The 10735-nt window shown below is 38.4% G+C and overlaps 1 long non-coding RNA gene across 1 annotated transcript in view; it reads right to left on the bottom strand.

The window, feature by feature from the left end:
* Nucleotides 1–9924, bottom strand: part of LOC135213823 (uncharacterized) — a 23314-nt gene extending 13390 nt beyond the window's left edge. The window contains exon 1 of the long non-coding RNA XR_010314219.1: nucleotides 9806–9924. This is a non-coding gene — a long non-coding RNA (uncharacterized LOC135213823). The remainder of the gene's footprint in view (nucleotides 1–9805) is intronic.
* Nucleotides 9925–10735: the final 811 nt, after the last annotated feature.

Consider the following 10735-nt stretch of genomic DNA (forward strand, 5'->3'; position numbering starts at 1 on the left):
TCCAGGCTTCCTTGGTGGCCACCCATACAAGTACTGACCAGACTCAACGTTGCTTAAGTCATCGAACATACATTGGTGTAACGTATGTGTTTTTGCTACATATATATATATATATATAATATATATATATATATATATATATGATGCATGTATACATACTATATACATATATATATACATATATACAAACACATATTATATATGTACATATATGCATGTGTGTGTATATATACATATATATATACTCTCCTCGGATCTCAGTATTCCCATTAGCCAATTAACTAAATAGAGCACTAAACTGATTGGTGCCATTAAAGATAAAATATTCACCGTTCTTGATGACTTTCCGTGTTCCATTAATTCGTGAAACAGAATGAAGGAGATTCGAACCAGACCGTAATTTCGCCCTTTAGATAAGGTTGGCAATCATTCTGAATGTTTACCTAAACGACCTCGTGTTCCAGTTTCAAAATCAGAATATTATTTGCACTAATCACTTCGAGATGAGTCACATGAATCTTGATTATTTTAGGAAGTCGTTTGTTCATAAAATTCACATTCAAATGGCGCCACCTGGAAACTGTCATGTTGTTTGCAATTTGCGTACGTCATCATAAGTATCCGGATTCTTAATACTAGTACATGTCTTGATACATTTTAATTCTTTTTATTATCTTTAATGACACAATTGTGTTCTTTTTTTTTCTTTGCTATATAATAGAGTTTAAAATAATTACGAATAATATTCATGGTTTTATTGTATACAATATACTGAACTATAGTAGATTCATATCAACCGTGCATTTGATGTCTAAGCCAGTCCCTTACGACACTCCTGATTGGCTGTTGATAAGCCAATTACAGGGCTGGAAACTCTCAGTCTCTCTCGAGAGCTCACATAGGCAGGATGTATCGTCCACCTCTCCTGAAAAACGTATCCCTCAGGAGAGGTGGAACACGGATCATACCCATGTGAACTCTCTCGAGAGACTGAAAATTTCCAGCCCTGTGATTGGCTTATCAACAGCCAACCAGGAGCGTCGTAAAGGACTGGCCTAGACATCAAATGCGCGGTTGATGTGAATCTACTATAGTTCAGTATATTGTATACAATAAAAGCATGAATATTATTCGTGATTATTTTAAACTCTATTATATAGCAAAGAAGAAAAAAGAACACAAATGTGTCATTGAAGATAATAAAAAGAATTAAAATGTATCAAGACATGTACTAGTATTAAGAATCCGGATACTCATGGGAATTGTAAGTTAGCTATTTTTATTATTTGGCACATTCCACACGACTTGGGTCAATGAATACTGCAATCGATCAATCAATGCATTGTAGAAAAAATTACCTTCGTCAATTCATTGACATTTTGTATTTGGAGTGATTTCATTCATCAAAATATAGACAAATAATACACACACATTATATCTATATCTATCTCTATCATCCATATATCCATATATTATATATTATATATATATATATATATATATATATAGATATAGATATAGATACATACATGTATATATGATATATATATAATATATATATATATATATATATTTTTATATATATATATATATTATATGTATATAACTATACAAAAATGTTACTAATTTGTATTTACACTTGTATTCTAAAAAATTTAAAAGTTACACTTTAAGATTTACTGACGTTCTATCGACGATGCATATATTATGAATACTATATGCGGTCAGTTGTTCATACACTTGAGTTGTAGAGATCACAAACACAGATCACTGATGTTAATGTTAGTAATAATAGATTTTAACAATAAAAATTGTGTTTGTGTACACAATATATTATACAATATTTGACATATATAGTTGAGTACAAATACAAACTTGATGCATCCACATAATTCGTAATCGCTTATATCGGTAATATAAGAATAAAAGTGCACTCGCACATACATACACACACACACACACACACACACGTGTAGCGTTGCAAGATCAGCGATGTCCAACATGTGAGTTTGTGAAAAAATTATATATATATATATATATATATATATATATATATATATATATATATGTGTGTGTGTGTGTGTGTATATGTATATATATATACACTATATATATATATTATATATATATATATATATATATATATGAAATAGTGAAAAGGCAGGTCGATATGTAGAGTATTTTGAGGTTAAATGGGATTCCATGTTGATTCTGAGGGGGTAAATAGAGGGGAATGAGCGTCAATAGTGGCCTTTTAGATCTGGGAAATTTCATCTGCCTGATTTCTCAAATATTAATAATAATAATTCTTACGTGGTTGTTCTTACATACGATAATAATAATACGAACCACAAACATTAAAATAATAATAATAATAATAATATGTTTTATTAAAAATGACTGCTGCTTCAGCACTATTAATCTTATAAAGAGTCTTCTCTATCTTTCTGATGATGGCTTTCTCGTTGTTGCTTAGACTGGCGAGCAACGCACCAAAGGGCATGGTAAAATTCGGTTGAGTCATTTGATTTATTATTGCTTATACAATTCTCTCTCTCTCTCTCTAACGCGACGTTTCCTCCTGATCGACAGGACATTATCAAGCGATAACTGCTGAGGGACTGAATTCCAGTGTTGTTTGTTGTTGTTTTTGATTTAGCTGACCTTGTGTCAGCACGGGCTCTTGCTCACAGAGCAGCCCGTAAACTTTCCAGTGGCGAGTCCTTCTCCTTTTATCGTGGTGTTGCGAGCTCTCCAGTACGGTCAGAGCACTTCTCCGGTAGGTCGAGTTTTTATTGGTTCCCGGGAAGGTGACTCATACGGCGGGCGTTGACGAGTCTTGCAGACCTTCTCAGGTAGGGGGTATCACCGGGAGCCTCTTGATTGGCTTCTACCTGCGTGACGTCACCCCTGGTATTATTCTCATGTCCGGTGTTCGTTCCATGCGCGCTGGTACTTTCGTTAGGGGAGAGGGGTGTGGTCCTCCTCACACACGTCGGTATCAGGAACGCTTCTTGGGTGGTATTGAGGGGAGGCTTTTCCTCGAGGATGAGCAGCGCTTCTAGGAGACGCAGACGTCGTGGGTCAGGTGCTCTCCCGATGATCTTAATATTCCTGACGATGTCGTCTCTCGTGATGTTTCTGCGGTGTACTGCAAGGGCGTGCTGCCTAATGGCGCCCTCCTGGGCGTGGCAGGAAATCCTTTTTGACAGGCGCATCGTCGTCATGCCGATGTAAATCCCAGGGCATCCTTGGGCGGGGCATACGTATCGGTAGACGACGTTGGACTGCTTCAGGGGGTCTCCTGCCGGTGGGGAGGGGTTGTTCTTCATCAGGAGGTCTTTCGTACGCAGATTCTTGTAGTAAATAATGAGGGACACTCTCTTTCCTTCCTCCATGGCGGACGTGTTCCTCCTATTATTTTCTTCATGGCTGCTTCTTCTTCCTTGTATTGGTGGTGCATGAAGGCTTTATAGAAAAGTTTGATATCCTCCGGGGGCGGAATGTTCCTTCTCTCTTCCTCCGTCATGTACCACTTGTCAAGGGCGGCTCGAGTTTCTCGGTTTACGAGTTTGTTCGAGTACCCACTGTTAATTAGCATCTGGGATGCTCGGTCGAGTTCGAGGTGTGTCCTGCCCACCGTCGAACAGTACGAGAGGGCCCTCCTGACGAAGGCCCTGACGGTGGTGGTCTTGAACCGCGCAGGACACTCGCTATCACCATTCAGAACAAGTCGAGGTTCGTAGCTTTGGTGTAAACGGTAGTCGCCAACTTCTGATTCGTCTTCGTGACAAGGACGTCGAGGAAGGGGAGCCGATCGTTGCTGCTGTACTCGACAGTGAAGTTGAGTGCGCTGTTCTGCAGGAACTGCTGCCGAAGGGCTTCTACCTCATCCTCGCAGTCGGCTTGCACGAAGATGTCATCGATGTAGCGTGCGTATGTGCGGGGACATCTGTGTTGCGAGAAGACCCTTTCTTCCACTTCTCCCATGTAGAAGTTAGCGAAGAGGACTCCTAAGGGGGACCCCATCGCTACGCCGTCCTTCTGGCGGTACATCTGTCCTCGGTGGGTGGTGAAAAGGGCTCTCTTCGTACAGATATCCAGCAGGGTTCTTAAGGAGTCTTCTGGGATGTTAGGGGGTCTCATATCGGGATTCCTATATACCCGCTCCATGATGATTCCTACGCCCGATCATCAGCCAAACGCCCGCCCCGACTTACGCTCTGGCCAAACGCCTTAATAAAATTCTGACCCCCTATATCCCCATCCAGGTACTGCCTCACCTCATCGGTGGAATTTTTGGAGAAGATCCGCGACTCCCCCGGTGCGGGAACCATGGCGTCCTTAGACGTTGAGTCCCTATTCACCAACGTCCCAGTCGACGAGACGATAGAGAGAGAGAGAAATGTATAAGCAATAATAAATCAAATGACTCAACCGAATTTTACCATGCCCTTTGGTGCGTTGCTCGCCAGTCTAAGCAACAACGAGAAAGCCGTCATCAGAAAGATAGAGACTCTTTATAAGATTAATAGTGCTGAAGCAGCAGTCATTTTTAATAAAACATGTCTACGAGAGGGTCTCCTTCTGAAATAATAATAATAATAATAATAATAATAATAATAATAATAATAATAATAATAATAATAATGTCCTCAACAAAGTTAAATATATCTTAGTTTAACCAGACCACTGAACTGATTGACAGCTCTCCTATGGCTGGGCAGAAGAGTTAGATTTATTTATTTATTTTTACGTAGCTAGGAACCAATTGGTTACCGAGCGAAGGGACCTACAGCTTATTGTGGTATCCGAACCACATGATATGGAGAAATGAATTTCTAATCACCAGAAATAAATTCCTCTGATTCAGCAGCTGGGAGCGAACTCGGGCTACCAGGTTGATAGAGTCAGCAACCCACTCGTCCAATGAGGAACTTACTGCCTTCAATAATATGCCTTTTCATATTCTGAATGTGGCTACATAAATAAACATCAATGTCAAGTCACATACATTCTCCACAAAAAAAAAAAAAAAACTATGCTGAAAATTTCCACAGTACCAGCCATTAAGAAATCGTAAATGAGTATACTCAAGCAATATCAGTCTGGCCGGGAATTCACGGTGTCTTAAATTCTCTCTCTCTCTCTCTCTCTCTCTCTCTCTCTCTCTCACTAGAAAGCCTATAACCCCTTTGCAGGAAGCAAACTGCACGAGTTATTATAACTGGCCCCCAAAGAGTCAATTTGTGTTTTCGTTTCTTAATTTAATTTCCATTTAATTCAAGATTTCGAGAAATTTTTTACCCCTTCTAATTAGGGGTCGGTTGCCTTAATGAGAATTCTGAGGTTAATTACAATTCATAAGGCACGAGTCTTTCCCCCTTGCTAAATTAATTCGTGAGCATTTCTCCTCTCTCTCTCTCTCCTCACAACGCTTCATGAATTTCGGGAATATCTCTCCTTTTCGGAATAGCTCATTAATAAAGATGAAGAAAAAAAAAAGACGCATTTAGTACAAACCATTATTAAGTTTGATTTATTTTCTTAGTGCCCTTATAAACTTCAATGGTTACATAGCATAACTAAAAAGTAATAAATCCTTATAAGCTTCAATTGTTGCATAGCACAACTAAAAAGTAATAAATACTGAAAATTTAGGTCAAATTCTATTTGTTAAATACTTACAGGAATAGTCGAGTTGGTCTATAGCCCTTCCATTGAGACGTGGCAAACTATTTTATACACTCCAGTCTCTTTATGACCCATTAACCTTCACACTTGGTTTTTTGGGGAGGAATCCTCTCTAAGTTTTACGCATATATTTTTTAGAATGATGACAAAGATACTATAGAGTACACTCTATAGCATCTTTGGATGATGACTATAAGACAACGCAAAACCATCCAATACGTAGCAGGATATATTAATGAATGAAAAAAAATCGCGTTATAGGATGGTCTCATAAATTGTACCTTTCTCTCTACGACTTCCACAGTCTGGAATTCTCTTCTCTCTTACGTTTACCCACATTACAAAATGACGTCATTTTTGGCATCGAGCCCACCGCCAACTATACGGACAAACACCTGGCCATCATCCTAACAGTTCTTATGAATTTGAAAAGTTCATAACTTTTCACATCAAGACCCTGAATTTGAAAAGCAATTACCTTTATTTAACGAGAAGAGAACATGCATTCAGAATTTTTTTTATCTTAGGTACATTCGAATTGAATAGAGAATTTAGGTCAAAGGCCAAGCACTAGGACCTATGAGATCATTCAGCGCTAAAAAAAAAAAAAAAAAGGTGACAATAGAAGTCCTGAAAGTTGTAACAGGAGGAAAACCTCGCAGTTGCACTAAGAATCAATTGTTAGGAGAGAGAGGAAAGTCTGATGGAAGAAAGAGAATATGAAAGGACGTACAGTAAAAGAAAGGAAAGGGGTTGCAGCTAGGGGCAGAAGGAACGCTACAAAGAACATTAAGTAATGCCTACAATGCACCGCACGAGGTACACTGACGGTACTATCCCCCTACGGAAAAGGTACATTTGGGCATCACTCGATAATCATTTGAGCCAAAGACGATCCATTCTCCTTCTGCCAATTCATTTTCCAACCAAATGCAAAATCTCGATCCAATCTCTCTCTCCAGTCTCGTGTGCAAACCCGACAATCATCCAGGCTTGGCTTGACTGACTTACGAGTAAGGAATCTCAAAATACCTTTTAAATAAATTTTTTCAGTCTTAGTTAATTTATTACACTTACTGTTCTAAAACAGGGCTGTTTTGCCCATCTTGGTTTGCCAAAGCATCACAGAAAAGGGAAAATAGACTAAATACAAAGGCACCCTCTCTCTCTCTCTCTCATTACAGAAGGTGGCTCAGGAAAGTACTGATAGCCTTCAGGTTGTCAGCAAGTCTTCTTGGGATGAGGTTGCTAGTACCATACCCTTTCTCCAAAATGTTGCTACCCACCGCAGTCGACTAGGCCTAGCTAAAGTCTTCCGGATCAATCGAAAATCAAATCCGGGACCTTTCACTGATGAAAAGAACGTCGTACCTCTGGACCACGTACCCACGTTTTTAAATACATTGACTGCGCTATATTAAAGTTCTTCTGCCCGTCTGACTCCCCTCCTCATCAAAAATGAATAAATAAAATAAAATAAGGAGCAGCGTTGCTATAACCACGTTCCTCATGCAAATGCGAGCTGGCAGTCCGGCGAAGCGGCATTCTCTCTTCCTCAGGAAATTCCAAATCCGCAGCACAGTGGAGGCTACAAATTCTTTTCAGCTCTTTACTCGGCCCGGCCTTGAACTTGACAAAAGGATGCAACATAGAGATACGGCCATAACAAGTTTATTCTACTGCCTGCGTTCGCATTCTGATGGCTAACAGTATTTGCTGCTGACGTTCCGGGAGTTTATTCCTTATGTATATTCCTCCCATTCACCACTGCTCTAGTTTCTCCGCGTTTGTTTGCAGATTTCCCCCTTTCATCTTCCCACCCTGTTTATTTCATACTCCGTTAGTTTGAAATTATACCTCTCCATGTTTATTAAACTAATTATTGTTGCTTAACTGTCATCATGAACTGTGCATAAACGTGCTACATTTAAAAACATGTACTTGAGCTGAGGAAAATTGGAACTTTTGTTAAATATGATTATACTATTAAGAAATAAAGTTCAAAATATGTAATCTGTACAATTCACCATGTTAATATAATGTAAAATCATTTTTGTATTTTGTTAATATTAGTTAGAAAAATTGTACCCTTAGCCAAATAAAATTGAGGATAAACCACACTTTACATTACTCTTACTAATACTAAACTTTCTAAACTATTCCCTACCATGGTTAGCTACCTTACTGCCCTTACTCTTCTTTCACCCATCTTACCTATCAGTTAAAAAAATATGACAACATACACAAACAAGATACTAAAACGAAGAGAGAGAGAGAGAGAGAGAGAGAGAGAGAGTATACTCTAGTTTTAGTACCATCGCAAAGTAGTGTTAAATGAATATAGCTATAAGTTAATCTGAACACTGTATGTTGAAACCATAATTATGCTTAGAATACGTGTTAACAATTGATAATATAAGCTAAAATGATTACGCCATATATAGTGGAAATGTGATTACGGGTCGAGCCTTGAATAGCTACTAAAATAACCGGCCAAATCATTGTTCAAAGGCTCAGTTTTCATTATGGAATGGCAATCAAATTAATAATCGAAAAAAAACTTCAATAAAGTATAACAGACTATCAAATACATGCTATTTCATATCTAAATGTTATTGCATATCTTATTGAGCATTTGAACCACTGAATAGGCCTATGGTACTTTCAAGGTAAAAGTTATAGGTACTACTTAAAAAGAGCGCCCTTAAATGTTCTCTTGTGATACCCTCTTAAATACTGCTACCAATACAAACAGTGTTTAGCAAGAAAGCAGGACACTATGATACGGCTACTATGTCCCTTTTACCACGTCAAACTATTTCCCATGGTCTTATATAACAACTGGGACAGGTCAACCCACTCACAAGCTAAAATGCTACTCTCTTTAAAATGGTTCAGAGGAGTCAAACTAACATGTTTTCGTTTATTTTTCGTGAACCGTGTTTCGAAACTTGGAATTGATCAGCTAACATTGGTGGTGAACTTACAGCTGCGTACGTTGGTCACCATATCACTAGTACCACCATACCGTGCCTCTCGACCTGGGAATATAACGGAGGAAGATGGTCTCCCATGTTACCTAACTGACGTAATCTTTAAATTAGTCCAGCAACATGGAGGTATAATTAGCTACACACCAGAAGCCTGTTTACAAGTAAACGCTACGCAGAATTAACTAATACAGTTATAGCACATGTGTTCAATTAACTAATACAGTTATAGCACATGTGTTCAATTAATTGACAAGATGGAGGTCGAAAAGGCAAGTTCATGAAAGCCCACGTGTCCTAGGTAAAGCTAGGAAATAATAACTTGAAGAGGAATTACTGTCTTAACTTACTATGCATATGGTTAGAGAATGTTAATATTTTAGCGTTTACACGTAGGTGCACACTTACAGATGCCACGATTTACCAGTGGAGAATAAAGTGCAGTATTCTCGAGTAGCCTAAATATAGTCATCCACGAAAATATGCATGTTCTCGACTTGAAAAAAAAAAAAAAAAAAAAAAAAAAAACTATATGAAGTAATCAACTCGAGCATAAGTCTTCCTACAATCAGATTAATTTATAACAGATTAAAAGAGTGGTTCAAATTCAACCAAAACCATACGGTCCATACACAAGACCTGCAACAGGCAGTTATAACATGACCTCAGCACACTAATGAAGGTAGCGAATTTTTCCCGCCCAAAAACAATTCGTCATATAAAGCAATAGTGGTCATTGCTGATTAGTGAAAATCACACTCTTTTGCTGGTATTGAAATATCGTACTATAGCCTAACAAGTTCCAGCCTATACAATGGCTACTATACATGTAATTTTCTAGTGTTATAGCATAAGCACAAAACTACTATTTTTATATACAACGTATTACACCCATGATCTTCATGTCATTACACTGACACAAGGTGCATGTTGAGTTTCTTGTAAACTTTAACAGACAAGGAATGGGAGTAAGGGTTCTGCTTAAACCTATCATATTTCAACTGAATCTAGAAGCCTATCGGCAGGTTTCTAGATAAAAAAGCTGCCCTATTAAGTCAATCGGCACAAAACCACTAAATTACTAAAGTGCACGACCTACAACAACCCAAACAGACACATACCATTACATACAATGTAACAACAAATCGCACAACAATAAAACACTGAACACAAACTCAAGCAAACTTCTTGACAGTCGACTCTTTGAAGACCCACTGGCAACTTGAGCTCCGAAAGTTCGAAGTTAGATTTATAGTGTTGCCAACCGAGGGGTAATTACCTTACGCATACGGTAATTCACCCTCAAATCTGAGTCTGTAGACTTGGGGGTAACCTCACGAAATCTGAGCAAAATGTAGGGCAATTTCAAGATGCTTGTCTTGTATTTTATTAAAAAGTAAACAATGAACAACAAACTTATCAATATTTATATCTTAAGGCCAGGCGTAGGGTACATTGACTGAAAGTAGGGTAATTTCAGTACCTAGGTAGGGTAAGGAGCTCTTAGTTGGAAACACTATGACATGATTGGCTATGGGCGTGTGGGAGGGAGGAGGGTAGATCACCCAGACCCCTCAACCCTCCTTCATTGTCTCTCGCCCATGATACTCTGAAACGTTTACGGAGCTCGGGTGACCTTGAATCACCTATGCATTTGATGTTTTAATGTCTTCCAGGGAATTACGATGAAGATGCACGAATCATAGCAATTTAACCTCGTTGTTGACAATCTCGGTGAATCTGAAATGTTGAGATTTTAACTAACATATGTCCGTGCATTTGTTGATACTGAACGGCTATAAAATACGGTATTCTTTCAGGCTGCCGTAAAGCAAAGGCCCGCACCGACACAAGGATTGCTTCATCTAATACTATTATTGTGTAGCTTACTAATCAGGGTAAATCGTTACTTTTAAACTCATTCGGGATTTCCTTGTAAGATATCTGTAACTGATCAGAAAAGACAATTCTTGAACGGCTAATCGGATTTTCATTTTTACTGTTTTTGTACAATCTGATATCTTCATTTTCTGTTAATGCTACGTTCTAAT

Source organism: Macrobrachium nipponense, chromosome 43 (assembly GCF_015104395.2).
Source record: "Macrobrachium nipponense isolate FS-2020 chromosome 43, ASM1510439v2, whole genome shotgun sequence".
In the NCBI taxonomy this organism is placed as follows: Eukaryota; Metazoa; Arthropoda; class Malacostraca; order Decapoda; family Palaemonidae; genus Macrobrachium; species Macrobrachium nipponense.